This window comes from Oreochromis aureus, linkage group 6, assembly GCF_013358895.1.
Source record: "Oreochromis aureus strain Israel breed Guangdong linkage group 6, ZZ_aureus, whole genome shotgun sequence".
Classification (NCBI taxonomy): Eukaryota; Metazoa; Chordata; class Actinopteri; order Cichliformes; family Cichlidae; genus Oreochromis; species Oreochromis aureus.
The window spans coordinates 188,629-204,122 of record NC_052947.1 but is presented as its reverse complement, the minus strand read 5'-3'; the positions used below and the strand labels follow the sequence as shown (position 1 = coordinate 204,122).

The following is a 15,494-nucleotide window of genomic DNA, read 5'->3' as shown; positions in this document are numbered from 1 at the left end:
ACTGGTTTAGCTTTCGTCCGTCAGATACACAACAAAGCACTATTTTTGGTAGAGCATGCAAGCGGGGCGTGCTTGCATGCCGTGTTGTTTGGAAAATACGGCACACTTAAAATCAATCCTTTGATTTTTCTGAAAATCGACAGTGCCCCTTATAATCCCGTGTGCCTTATGTATGAATTCTGGTTGTGTTTACTGACCTCGAAACGATTTTATGTGGTACGTGGCACTCGAAAATCTGTCAAATGTTTTAGTACGACTTTGCTAAGCTACGAAGCCGCACCGCTTGATGGATTGTTGGAGCATTATGGCTATCATAGGCAGGCGCCTCGCGGAGTGATACGTACTGTGCTTCAACATAATATTACCGTATTGTGTGTGTATAACCTCTTTTTAAGTTTTGTGGATATTCTACATGGTTATGCTGAGGATATGTCGGTCAATTTCCACTGGAAATGCCTTTTGGCTAAACTGTTAGCAAGGAATTTGCACTGTTAAATTTTTATATAACTTTAATGCACATAAAAAACAGCTGCTTGTTTAATTGAAAATACATTGATGGGGTTTTTTGCACTAATAAAGTTGTGGAGTTGTAAAGTATTTTGTCTAGTGTCAATTATATCGTCAGTTATATCGTTATCGCAAATTTTCAAATGTATATCGTGATAAATATTTTTGGTCATATCGCCCTGCTCTACACCGGAGTATGTTCTCATGCATCTCACACTTCTTTTAATCAGTTGTCTGCTTGACGTTTATTCAGCTGTGTAAAAACTATAACTTTAATCTCAGCCAAACCAATTTACTCAGGAACAAATAAAATACTAAAAAAAGCCAAACAATATCATTTTTAAGTTATCTAAGTGACTTATATATCATGTTTAACCTGAGTAGCGAAAGACGGCGGTGGGTTTGAAAACGATTTGCCTGGAGCGCAGTGTTCTCACCGGCTCTAGTGTGCCTTGAACCCAGGCTAGCTATCAAGCTAGCCGAGGTGGGTAACAGATGTCTCCGAAAACGTCGGAGCGGTTTTGAAAATATGTGGTGTCTTGATAAACTGAGCAGATATTTGAGGTTTACACAGCTACATTCTCGCCTGAAAATATGTTAAACGTCTATTTTGTGACCCAGAAAGAATAATAAGAGTAATGATAAAACTAATTAGCTGCCGCCATTGTTGGAAACTGAGCTGGGCCGCGCTATGAATTCTGGGACACAGCTTCTTCTTCTTCGGGGTTTAACAGCAGCTGGCATCCTTCTGTTTCAGTCCGTTATTACACTCTTAAATCCTACTACTTATTCCTGTGTCTTTTGGGATCTTACTAAGCTTCAAACGACGCGTCGACTATTAAATTAGTCGTCGACGATTTTGATAGTCGACGTAATCGTGACTAGTAGACTAATCGTGGCAGCCCTACAAAGCACAATAAAGCAAACTCCCCATTTCAAAAAGAAATAGACATGCATCAAGCAAATATACAATTTTACATTTAATAGAGCTGACACAATTAATCGTATAATGATTTACAATTGTGATGCATTGCAATGCGGACATAAAGTATTTTTAATCCATTCAGAAGAAACTAATCGATTATTAAATACAGTCCTGATCAAAAGTTTAAGACCACTTGAAAAATGGCAAAAAATCATCTTTTGCATGGTTGGATCTTAACAAGGTTCCAACAACATGCAACAAGCAGAAATGGGAGGTAGACAACATTTAACTTACATTTAACAAACTTAAACTGAGACAGGCTGTTTTACAGCTGATCAAAAGTTTAGGACCACATGCCTTTAAAAGGCCTAATCTGTGCAAATATGTGAATTCATTGTCATTTTCTGTCAGGTAGTCACACTGTCATGATGTTCTGATGGCAAAAGCAAAAAAACATTCCTTTTTGAACGTGGTCGAATTGCATAAGCACGGTCTCTCACAGCATGCCATCGCTGCTGAGGTGGGACGCAGTAAGACAGTCATTTGGAATTTCTTAAATGATCCTGGGGGTTATGGAACAAAAAAGTCAAGTGGAAGACCCCAAAAAATCCTCAACCCATATTAAGGCCATTAGTCGTGCCGAATGCAGAAAACGGCATCTGAGACTGAAGGGCTTCAAAAACAAATTCTCTGATGAGAAAAAAATGTAAAGTTGATCGTCCTGATGGTTTCCAACATTACTGGCATGACAAGCAGATCCCACCTGAGATGTTGTCTATGCGCCACAGTGGAGGGGGCGCCATAATGGTCTGGGGTGCTTTTTCCTTCAGTGGAACAATGGAGCTTCAGGAGGTGCAGGGGTGCCAAACGGCTGCTGGCTATGTCCAGATGTTGCAGAAAGCATCCCTCATGACTGAGGGCCCTTGTCTGTGTGGTAACGACTGGGTTTTTCAAAAGGACAACGCTACAGTACACAATGCCTGTAGGACAAGGGACTTCTTCCAGGAGAATAACATCACTCTTTTAGACCATCCTGCGTCTTTCCCTGATCTAAATCCAACTGAGAATGGACAACAGTTCCAGAAAGTAGACGCCCTTCGTGTGGCCGTCTTCACCACTTGGAGAAATGTTCCCACTCACCTCATGGAAACGCTTGCATGAAGTGATCAACAATAACAGCGAACCTATTCATTACTGAATTCAAGTTTGGAACTTTGATTTCTGTTTTGGGGGTTTACCCATGTTTTTTGGAGGTGTGGTCCTAAACTGTTGATCAGCTGTAAAACAGCCTGTTTCAGTCTAAGCTTTCTTTTTAATAAATGACATGCTCAAAAAAATGTTTTGCCTCACTCCCATTTCTTCTTGTTGCATGTTGAAGCTCTACTTGGAACCTTGTTAAGATCCAACCATGCAAAATATGATTTTTTTTGCCATTTTTCAAATGGTCTTAAACTTTTAATCAGGACTGTACAACCTAAAAATAACAGCAATTTGTTTTCTTCAGCCACATACATCACAGTGGACCAACAAGTGCAGTCTGTGTTCAGACAAGTTTTGAGCAATAAAAAAGTAGCTTATATGTAACCTCCTTTATTCGTTGATGAAAACAAACAAACTGAAATGAAGTTAGCGTTATGCATTGGGATATTGAATTGTATCGTTGACATGAAAATTGCAATTCAATTGAAGTGCAAGTAGGGCTGGGTACCAAAACACAATACCTTTTTAGTAGTGACTGAAAACATTCAGTAGGTATCGATACAGAAAAAAATAATATTTTTTGGAGCAAAATCTTCCACTCTGTCACCAATTATGACAGGCAACAGCCTTAAAAAGTTCCAGTTTTGTATTAACTGTCCAGAGAGTTTGAGGGCTGACCTCACACGGCTTTGAAGAGGTATCAGAGTCAGAGTATTTAAACTGTTTAATGCTCCAATTCAGTGGAGTGGGTGAACCATTCTTTTTTTCACAAAAAATTTAAGAAAAAGTGCAACATCATATGACAAAATGCCCTAAAAATGTTATGTCCCAAACAAAATGGCAAACCTGGCTGACAGATGTGAAAATATTTTAAACAGTTGAAAACTGACTCAAACTTTACTCCTTCTATATCTGGTGTACCTTCAGTCTTGAGGTGTTCAACAGGAGACTTGTACATCTCTATGGTGCATTCTGCTCCACACTGATTTGGATCACCACCCTGAAAAACAGATTGTGTCATTAAACAATATCTACAGAAATGATGTGTACGACTAAAGCAGAAGCCACCAGTGCAATGTGAGCCCAAATTATCTCCAGCATGCAAAACAAAGTTCCTTTAACTACAGTTTTATCTATTTATTTCCATAACCTAAAGGATTAACAACTTCAAAGGAATCTTGGTATAGCAGTAGTTTGAAACATTTTGGTAAAAATGGATTTTGGTAAAAAAAAAAAAAAAAAAAAAAAAAAAAAAAAAAAGTACTACTTTTGAATATCTTACCATCACTAATGTCACACAGTACATCTGATGAAGACTCAGCTGATTGCTCATCTGTTACACATCTCTACCACAAATCAGAGTCTAATACTATGTACCTCTCTCTTAGAGGTACATAGTATGCAAACTGATCTTTTCTATTCTCACTTTGTCCTAAAAAATTTTCTTGGGGTCCACATAGTTCAACATGTGTATGAAGGAGGGGGCCTAAGGGTACATCTTTTGCCATCTTACAACGCTGTGATTGCAGCCATTCCCCAACTCTCTGTGAATGGTACTCATGGCCATTGATCAGTGTTCTTTGATCAGTGGGTTTTGGTCAGTGGTTGATCAATGGTCATGGGAATTTGCATAATTATGATTAAGGAACTGACCTCACAGCCCATTGTTCCTTCAGTGGGCTGGTTTCAGTCATTATGCAAATGTACTGTTTATAAGGTTTGGGGAAACCTGCAGTCAGCTGAGACTGAAGAAGTCACTTGGATGAGTGACGAAACGTTTCTCCCACAAAACGCTACGTCCAGATGAACAGATTCAACTTTTGGAGATTTACTTTCCTGGATGATTGAGAATGCATCAAGACATATACACACTATTGTTCAGAAGTTTTAGAACACACCAATTTTTCTAGTTACTCATTGCAATTCAAAAGTCCAATGAAGAGCATGAAATGGTACAAAGGTAAGTGATGAACTGCCAGTTTGCAAAGAAAGGCATCTGTGAGTACTGAGTGAGTTTCCCTCACCATCAAAAGGCACTCAAAAGTTTAGAATACAATAAGTTTAGGTCTATATATTGATTCCATGATTTCTTTTCTAACTCCAATTTATTATTTGTACTATACTGTCATTTCAGAGTGCAATGAGACATTAAACTGCATTATTTTCAATAAAAAACTGGAAAAATTGGGGTTTTCTAAAACTATTGACCGGTATTCATATATAACATTATACACGACATCATATATAAATGAATTCTGCTCTCTACCAGAAAATTCTGACGGAGAGTGTCCAGCCATCAGTTTGAGCCCTGAAGGTCAAGCACACTTGGATTATGCAGTAGGAATATGACGAGAAATGCACCAATCCACCTCTGAATGGCTCAGAAAAAAATAAGTAAGCAATGATGTTGTTTTGTTCTTTTACTGTGGTGCATAAGTGTCTTCCACTCCTTGATGCTCTCCTTGATGGTAATATTGGATGCTGGGTGCTTTGCATTGCTGAGACAGGCTAAAACAATCTGTAGTTGTCACACTTCTGCAACAACATCTGCAATGTTGTTTCCAATTTCTGATTCTGTGGCTGTGATGATTTTGAGTAGCAGAAATTTTCTCAGCATGACAGAAAACTTCAAGGTTTTTGTAAGGATGCCTCCCTCTGCTTGAGTGAGCTGTCTGTCAGACAAAGTTTTCACCTACTTGTCTACATTCTTTGTGTGTGTCTGATATCCATCCCTCTATTAGCAGTTTAACCCTATTATGCCCTTCGTATCATATTTTGATACATGGGTTTCTGAGACCTCTGTCTCATCAACATGATCAATACTTGCCATAATTTCAATATGTTATGGAAAAACTATTTTTTTTGCCTAAAATTAACATTGTTGTTAACAAAAAGTTGCCAAAAATGCCCAGTGTATCAAATGCGATACAAAAATATATTATAAATATATAATAAAAATATACATAACATGATAGAGCAAAAAAGTTTTGGGGATTTTGTTATAAGAGTTAATAAACATCTCAGTTCCAAAAATCTGAATTTTCTGTTATTTTTTTGATATGTTGGACACTATAGTGTGCAGATGTTTCTGGTGCGCAACAAATAGATCAGACTTCCTCTCCTTCCTTGTCTTTGACTTTTTGCTGTGCTATATAGGCCTTCTCATTGAATTCAGTCACCTGTTGAAGAGTTTTGTCATCTAACGCAATATAAATTTTTGTTGAATCTGCTCCTCTTTCGATTTTAAAGTATCAAAAGTAAAATTTGTCTCACATGTTTGTTTATCAGTTGACCTAAGGCATAGCAGCAGGTCTGTGCCTCCTGGAAAATATTAGTAGCCTGGAAGCTCTTAACAGATTATCTCATTACAGACTTCTAGAAGTTCTTTGTCTTACATTGGACTTTAGAGTTTAATTACAAGTTTCATTGCAGTCAATAGTTCTTTAGTCTGACAACTAAGAAGGGGTTAGTCAGTACTGCATCGCTGTTTGGTTCTCCAAGCTGTAGAGTCAAGTCTCAATTCAGTTGTTTCTTAATGGGTGCATCCAATAGTAATAGTCAATAACAGTATGTGGGCTGTGTTAGTTCTGCTATATTAGAGCATTTCGCTGATGGAGTAGAAGGAATTGGTGGTTTTCTTCTCTGATAGATGGAAAGAGTGGGTTCTTGGCAGCTTGCCACCTCCTAGGCCAATTAAGAAATCCAGCTTCCAACTCCAGGGAGTTTCAAAACTTCCATCCATCCAACCATCTTCTTCCGCTTATCCGTGGCTGGGTCGCGGAGGCAGCAGCCCAGGTAGAGAAGCCCAGACCTCCCTCTCCCCAGCCACCTCCTCCAGCTTGTCCGGGGGAACACCAAGGCGTTCCCATGCCAGCCGAGAGATATAATCTCTCCAGCATGTGCTGGGTCTGGCCCCGGGGCTCCTCCCGATGGGACATGCCCGGAACACCTCACCCAGGAGGGGCCCAGGAGGCATCCTTGTCAGATGCCCGAACCACCTCAACTGGCTCCTTTCGATGTGAAGGAGCAGTGGCTCTACTCTGAGCCCCTCCCAGATGGCTGGGCTTCTCACCCTATCTCAAAGGAGAGGCCAGCCACCCTTTGGAGGAAGGCCATTTCTGCCTCTTGTATCTGCAGTCTCGTTCTTCGGTCACTACCCACAACTCGTGACCATAGGTGAGAGTAGGAATGTATATTGACCGGTAAATTGAGAGCTTCACTTGCACACTCAGCTCTCTCCTCACCACAACAGACCGGTACAGTGTCCGCATCACTGCAGCCCCAGCACCAATCCATCTGTCGATCTCCAGCTCCCTCTCCCGTCACTCATGAACAAGACCCCGAGATACTTAAACTCTTCCAATTGAGGCAAGAACTCGTCCCTTAGCCGAAGTGGGCACTCCACCGTTTTTCAGCTGAGGACCATGGCCTCAGATTTGGATGTGCTGATTCTCATTCCCACCACTTCACACTTGGCTGCGAACCATTCCAAAGCGAGATGGAGGTCATTCGACTCGACGAAGCCAGCAGAACCACATTATCCGCGAAAAACAGATGAGATTCTGAGACCACCCAAGTGAAAGCCTGCCGCCGCTTGGCTGTGCCTAGAAATTCTGGCGGAGCCCATCACCCACCAGGAATGAGTCCGACTTACTGCTGGCTATGCGGACCAAGCTCTTGGAACGGTTGTATAAGGACCGAATGACCTGACTCCCAGAAATTGGCGGATGAACCCCCTCATCCCCAGACTCTGCTTCCTCCACGTAAGATGTGCCAATGGGATTAAGGAGGTCCTCGAGGTATTCCTTCCACCGCCTGACAATTTTCTCAGTTGACGTCGGCAGCGCTCCACTGGCATTATGCACAGTACAGGTAGAGCACCGCTTTCCCCTCCTGAGTTGCCTGACGGTTTGCCAGAATCTCTTCGAGTCAGTCCAAAAGTCTTTTTCCATGGCCTCTCTGAACTCCTTCCACACCCGAGTTTTTGCTTCAGCCACTGCCCGCGCTGCGTTTTACTTTGCCTGTCGGTACCTATCAGCTGCCTCCGGTGTCCCACAGGCTAACCAAGCCCGACAGGACTCCTTCTTCAGCTTGGTTGCTCCCCTCACCTCTGGTGTCCATCATTTGGTACGGGGGTTACCACCATGACAGGCACCAACTACCTTGCGGCCGCAGGTCAGTGCAGCAGCTTCGGCAATGGAGGTGCTGAACATGGTCTATTTGGACTCAATGTCCCCAGTCTCCCTCGGAATGCTGTTTAAGCTCTGCCAGAAGTGTGCATTGAAGATCTCGCAGACTGGGGCCTCTGCTAGGCATTCCTAGCATACCCTCACTATACGTTTAGGTGTGCCAGGTCTGTCCAGCATCCTCCCCTGCCACCTGATCCAACTCACCACCAGGTGATGATCACTTGACAGATCAGCCCCTCTCTTTACCCAAGTGGCCAGAACATATGGCTGCAGGTCTGGTGATACAATTACAAAATCGATCATCGACCTGCAGCCCAGAGTGTCGTGGTGCCACGTGCACTTATGGACAATCTTATGTTCGAACATGGTGTTTGCTATGGGAAAACTGTGGTTTGCCAAAGTCCAAAAACAATACACCGCTCAGGTTCAGATCCAGGAGGCCGTTCCTCCCAATCATTCCCCTCCAGATCTCGCTGTTGTTGCCCACGTGAGATTTGAAGTCTCCCAGTAGGACAGCAGAGTCTCCAGGGATAGCACCATCCAATACCCCATCCAGGGACTCCCCGACCCAGAGGCACAGGGAAAAAACCTTCTCGTCCACTGGGAGAAACCCCAATATACAGGCAGCAATCCAAAGGGATACCCGGATACCCACCCCAGCCCGCCGCCTCTCACCAGGGGCAACTCCAGACTGAGACAGAGTCCAGTCCCTCTCCAGGAGACTGGTTCCAGAGCCCAAGCTGTGCATTGACGTAAGCCCAACTATATCTAGCCGGTCTCTCAGGCTCCTTCCCCACCAGAGAGGTGACATTCCATGTGCCCCAGTTGCCTGGGATCGGTCAGCCTGGACCTCTGTTCCTGGCCGCCGTCCGGCTCACAATGCACCCAACCCACTTCAGGAAGATCTCCCTTTTTGTCCAAGTCCTTTTTTCGGGCTGTGTCCAGCTGGGCCCCATGGACTAAGGCCCGACCACCAGACACTCACCCTCGGGCACCCTACCCGGGCCTGGCTCCAGGGCGGGGCCCCGGTAACTCTATCCCGGGCAGGGTGAACTGTTCCCTCGATGGTCTTCTCATAGGGGTCTTCTGAATCGCCACCCAGGATCAATTTGCCATGGGAGACCCTTCCAGGGGGCAAAAAGCCCCCAGACAACATAGCCCCTGGGATCCCTGGGACACACACACCCCTCCACCATGATAAGGTAGCGATTCGAGGAGGGGAGTTTCAAAAGGTGTCCAAGAAAAATCCAGCTAAGGTGGTCAGAAAGTAGTTCAACTTTATTAAGCTGATTGCCTGTCACCTCAGACATTTTTTGTTTTACTTATAAATACTTTTAGAGATACAAAATGCTTGGTTTTTTCTCTCCTTCTTTTTGCGAACTTAATTCTCACTTCTCTGGTGTTGCGTGCGTTGCATTTTCTACCTGCTCTGGCTGACCATGAATGCTAGGAAGAGGCAGGTGAAGTCTCCTCCCTCATTCCAGTAAAACCATTTAAACCAAGAAATTGTCAACTTAAACAATACATAAATTAATAAATTATCTTGTAATCCAAATGTGTTATTATTATTTTTATATAATAATATTATATAATATTATAATATAATAACAATATTAAGGAAAACAAAATCGAATAAAATATGGTTCTCTATTTCTACTGGGCTGTCTTTTTTTTTTTTTTTTTTTTTTACCTGTCCCGTTTGGTTCTTTTGCCATCAGAATTATTGTCTAAAGGCGAAGAAAGATGCCCAACGGATTTACTTTACCAAATGGACCATCCCAGCCTTGCCGTAATGGTCCATTTGATTCACCTTTATTGTTTATTTTATTTTCACTTGCTGAATACGGGACAGACTTGACTGGTGGAAAGAAAGGGGAGAAAGAAAGAGGAAAGGAAAAAAAAAAAAAAAAAAACCTGAGAAGAGGGACGGGGAAAAAGGGCAAAAACAAAACCAACAGAATAAGCAGACAAAAATACATATATCGATCACCTGGATCACCTGTTGAGAAAGAAAAAGAAAGCAAGCAGAAGAAAACGAGAGTAATAAACAAGATCACAATGATATATGGGAATATGACAGTAAATACTAAATATTAAACATTATTGTGCAGCACGTGAGATCGACAGCGCAGTGTGTGCTTTGAGGTAGGAGCCAAAAAGGGTGTGTAGTTTGTGTGTATGATCACCCGTGTGTACACCTGTGAGCATGAACGCTTGTTTTTAAAAGGTTCCTTCATGTAATGATCTGCTAGAGGGTGTGGGGGCCACTGCCCGTCCTCCAGGGCATGAAGCAGGTATGGAGGAGATCAAAACTCCAGACATCCAGAGGCCCCAGAACACAAGAGACCAAGGAAGACCAACAGAGGGGCAGCAGCATGCTATCCCAGAAAGAGCTGAGGAGAGTCCCAGATGAGGGGTCACTCAGCAGCCGCGAGCAGCCGGCCGGGGGCTGCAGTGGCGTGCCCGTGAGCTCCGCCGGCAGCCAGCTGTGCCTGAGTGACCGAGCCCCGGGCCGAGAGGCCAAGGGCACCCCATCCCCGAAGTGGCCCGAGCGAGCCCCAGGCTCCATGCCCCGATAAGCAGCCACCAAGGAGTGAGCCGGTGGGTACCTGGGCGCCCACCCCCGGACACAAAGAACCTACTGGGCTGTCTTAATGATTGAAACAATAACTTACCCTGATTTTGGAAACCCTTTATTCACATTGGTTATTTATATAAAAATGAGTGATTGACACCTTGAAAACCATAGGGAAGCAGGAGATCACTATGTCACGTGTGGGTGACATAGTGACAGGGAGGTCTCCATCAGGTTTAACATGGATCTCAGTTTCTCACTTATCAGCCAATTTGTGTTTGCCATGTAACTGTACATTTCTCACTAAGACTCTGTTGTCAAGTTCAAGATGTTAAATTGTTACCCTTCCGTCAAATGGGCCTTGTTTTTATCTGCTGCTTTTGGTACATTTCGAGAAGCTAGATTGTAACTTTTCTCTAAAGTTAACCTGAGATTTTGTGTATACTGTGAGTGTGAATTTGAAATCAGGCCCTTGATCACTGCGTGGCACCACAGTGGACAATAAAGTTATCCCCCAAACAACAGTCTTAACTTTCTGGTTGGGTCTAGGCATGGTAACTGCATATTTAGTGAAATGGTCTGTCATTACAAGGATGTTCTTTGGGTTACTGCTGTCTGGTTCTAGATTGAGAAAGTTCATATGGACAAGTTCTAATAGTTGAGAAGTTTAATGTTTAACAGAGCAGCTGCTTTTTCAAGAGGACTCTTTCTGCAGTGGCCAATAAAACCTAGTTCCAACAAGGGTTCTGGGAATACCCAGTTGGTCCATGTGCAAATTATGAACCACTAAGGCTCTGAGCTCTTCGGGGAGAACCAATTGATAGGTCACTTGGTCCTGCATCTTGCCTTTTCCTGTATTTTACCTCGTTGTGTAGTTCTAAGCGATTTAACTCCCACAGCAAAAATGGGAAATCGGGGAGCTCTTTGCTGGAGGTGGGGTGAGGTGTTTCTTCCAGTACAATCTGTGCTATGACTTCTCTGATAGTTGGATCAGATCTTTGTTTATCCTTTATTTCAGGACAAGACAATGAAGGAATTGTGGGTAAGCCATGTTTGTTCTCTGAAACAAGGTTAGTGTTAGTTTTCAGTTTTCAAAATAAAAACCGGCATCACTTTAGCCAGCTCCTAATGCTATAAATTCTGCACTCAGCTTTGCAGTTCTCCAATATGTTTGAGATGCAGCCAGATGCTTCTCATTTAACATTTTCGCTTGGTTTTCTATTTTTTCCTGACTTTTCATTTAAATCCAACTCCCCTGTATTTCTGTGTACCTGTGTATATACAACTATAAATGCTGTGTTTGAAATGTCTGCCCCCCTTCCTTCTTTCACATAAAGGTATGATCCCAGTCATATGGCCATATGGCTGAGAGCTCATCCCAGTGATCTAAACCGGCACTCAATGTAACCGAGCATTTTGAAATGAGGAACACCAATTCAGGCTGGATACTAGATTTGACTTCTGGAAAGCCCTCGATTAACAAAAGCAATAACCCTAAGCTGACCTTTGATACAATACTCATCGATATATCACTTGACTGTTAAAGCTATAAAATCAGCTTTTCTGTCAAACATAATTTCTAGCAACAGTCACCAGACCCGAGTTCTTTTGAATATTTGAATAATTAACCCCTGTGATGCTGTTCATGTGGACATTTTCTGCACTTTGTGAGAACTTTCTGGGATTTGTGAAGAGTTCCAGTCTAACCCACTGCCTTTGACACAGTCGATCATAACAGTCTTTTATCAAGACACGAACATGTTGTTGGGTTTTAAAGGTACAGTTTTATCACAGTTTAAATCACATCTGTCAGAGAGGTCTCTTTCTGTTGCAATTAGGGAGTACTGCTCTTCTTCTGTCCCTGTTAGTTGTGATGTACCACAGGGGTCTGTTGTGGGTCCCGCTGTGTTGTCTTTACACATGCTGCCTTTGGGATCGATTTTCAGGAAATACAATATTCCCTCTCACTGTTATGCTAATGATATCCAAATTTACTTCCTGATGAAATGGGATGCCTCTGTCACACTCCATTCTCTGTTTAACTGTCTACATGACAGTTAAACCCTAAATGAAAACAAGACTGAAATTATTGTTTTCGGAAATCATACCCCTTTGGATAAAGTAGCATATACCCTATGGCAGGGGTCGGCAACCTGCGGCTCCGGAGTCGCATGCGGCTCCTTAGTCCTTATACTGCGGCTCCACGTGGTTTGGGCAAATAAATTAGAAGTATTTAGCTGAAGTGTATTTTATTTATGTTAGTTCTTTTTAACTCGTAGTTCTAAATTGGAAGATTATTGTGATATTGAAATATAAAAATAAAATTATATTCTATTATTTTTTCATCGCTCAAAATAAGAGTCACACTCATGGAAGCCGTGTACCACCAAAACGCCGTGCATTTATCGAGACTTTCAACCCCAGGTTGGCCAATTATGGATCTTCGGATCCACATTATGTCAGCAGCTGTTCTCCACCATGAACTATGTTAAAGACAAACACCGTTCACGCCTGACAGATGACAGCTTACAGTCCTGCGTAAACTGACTTCGTATAGTCCTGATTTGTGGACTCTGTGCGCAGAGGTTCAGGAGCAGAAGTCCCATTGTAAACAAATCACGGCAGACCCAACGATGTTTCCATGAGCATGCTTTTGAGCATCTCTTTATTGAGCACTTTTCACACACGGTTGCTGTACGCATACAGCCGGCTGTAGCTTTTCAGCTCACAGCCCGACATACACCACCAACAACACAACAGCACAGACAGCGCAGACGTAAAGGCAGCGAGGCGTGATTGTGGGTGTCGCTCAGGTGCGTCCGCCTCCCCTGCAGCGGCGCTGCAAACCATGCCCCGCCGCACGCATTAACCAGGTAAAATACATATTTAGGCAGAATTTTGCAAATATCTATTTTTCATTTTTCAGCAGCATAGTGCTTTTTTCCAATTATTTTTTAAGAGTCAGGTCAAGGCTCCAACAGCCCAAAGGCGATATAAGGGTGGCGGCTCACAGCAGTTTTTGTTTGCTACATGGATCATTTTAGTTCAGGTTGGTGTCTTTCCTTTTGTTATATTTCTTTAAGAGTTCAAAATGTGTTGATTACATAAATATAATTTAATTTTCTCTGTAGCACTTCATGGATTTCATAAGCAGCACACCTTAGTTGTTCACACAAAGCATAAAGATAAAAAACAATATATACAGTGTTATCTTCATTTTAGATGTCAAAAAGTATTTGCGGCTCCCAGTGTTTTCTTTTGCGTGGAAACCGGGTCCAAGTGGCTCTTTGGGTGTAAAAGGTTGCAGACCCCTGCCCTATGGCCAAAAAGATCCAACCTAAGAATTCCAGCGCTCTTGTCTGTATTAAAGTAATTAAGGTGTAGTTATTTCATCATTCACTCCAGTGTAAACACAAACTGTTAAAAGCTACAGAAAATCAAGCACATTTTATACATTATTATTTAAGAAGAACCACTGAGTTCAAATTACAGGCCATTTTGGCTGTAAATCAAATCAGTAATTGTGGTAGAATTCATTTAGTTTCATGAAGGAAATTTCTTTTGTGTACATTTACATGTAGTGTTTTTATTTTGGTTAAATTGTGCTACAAAGAAAATTTAAATTTTAAGTGGCAATTTCCTTAAAAATGTTTTCCAAGACTGTATTTCAGTGTTATGTCGTTTTAATGTGTGTCTTACTGTGAAAGCTAGAAAGCGGCATGTTGTTATTGCCGTTGGTTATTATTATTAACTTCCTGTTGACTCACAGATTTAGGCATTTATATAAGCAGGTACCGATGTTAAGTTTATGTGTGTTTTGTTTTTTATCTGTGTTCTAAACATTGTTCTCTAACTTATGTTTTTTATAACTATACATGTGTCTTTTCTGTATAATCCTCTTTGAGCTCCAAAATTCAGAAACAGTTTATTGGGATGGATTTTGTCAAAAATGTGGAACATGTGAATCATGTTAATAACATTCAGATTGATCAGCTAGATAGATCACCTAAAGTTACATAGTGGGGTTGAGTCATTAGATCTGCTGGTAAAACATCTAGGAGGTGACTCAGTATAAAGTTAGGTCCATATATATTTGGACACTGACAAAAGTTTTGCTTTTTTACCTGTTTGGTGAAATATATTCTAGTTATATTTTTGACAATTGACTCAAAGACTGTTTCATGGGCATGTGTTGGCAATTCCTTTATTATGTCAATAAAGCAGATAAAATCCCTGGACTTGATCTGAAGTATGGTGCTTGCATTTGAAAGATTTTGCTGTGAACAGGCAATATGCGATCAAAGGAGCTATCCATGGAGGTAAAACAAACCATCCTTAAGCTGCGAAAAAAAAAAAAATTGAGAATTTGCTACAGTAGTGGGAGTGGCAAAATCTACACTTTGGTACATCCTGAGAAAGAAAGAAAGCAAGCATTGGAGAATGCAAAAAGACCTGAATGTCCACAGAAGACAACAGTTGTGCATGATTGCAGAATAATTTCCATGGTGACAAGAAACCCCTTTATAACAGTCAACCAAGTGAACAACACTCTCCAGGAGGTAGGCATATCAATATCCACCAACCATAAAGAGAAGACTCCAACTAAGTAAAAACAGAGGGTTCACTGCAAAGCGCAAGCCACTCATAATTTAAAAAAAAAAAAAAAAAAACTTCCAAAAAAGCCAGCACAGTTGTGGAAAAACATTCTTTGGAAAGATGAAATCAAGATCCACATCTACCAGAATGAAAAAAGTATGGAGAAAGCGTAGAACAGCTCATGATCTAAGGCATACCACATCATCTGTAAAACAAGGTGGAGCCAGGGTTAGGCTTGGGCATGCATAGCTACCAGTGGAAGTGGGACGCTTGTGTTTATTGATGATGTGACACAGGACAGCAATTCCAGCTAAATGCAGTTACAGTGATTGGGTGGCGTTTCATACAGATGGACAGTGACCTAAAACATAACCCAGCTACCCAGGAGTTTCTTAAAGCAAAGAAGTGTAATATTCTTGAAAGGCCAAGTCGGTCACCTGATCGTTACCCAAATGTGCATTCATTTTACTTCAGGACTAAAATTTGGAAAGAAAGACCGACA

General features: G+C 41.9%; 1 protein-coding gene across 1 annotated transcript in view; it reads left to right on the top strand.

Moving 5' to 3' along the window:
• LOC116326579 (potassium voltage-gated channel subfamily H member 1) overlaps positions 1-15,494 on the top strand; it is a 141,686-nt gene that overhangs the window by 76,130 nt on the left and 50,062 nt on the right. The gene's annotated exons all lie outside the window — the stretch shown is intronic.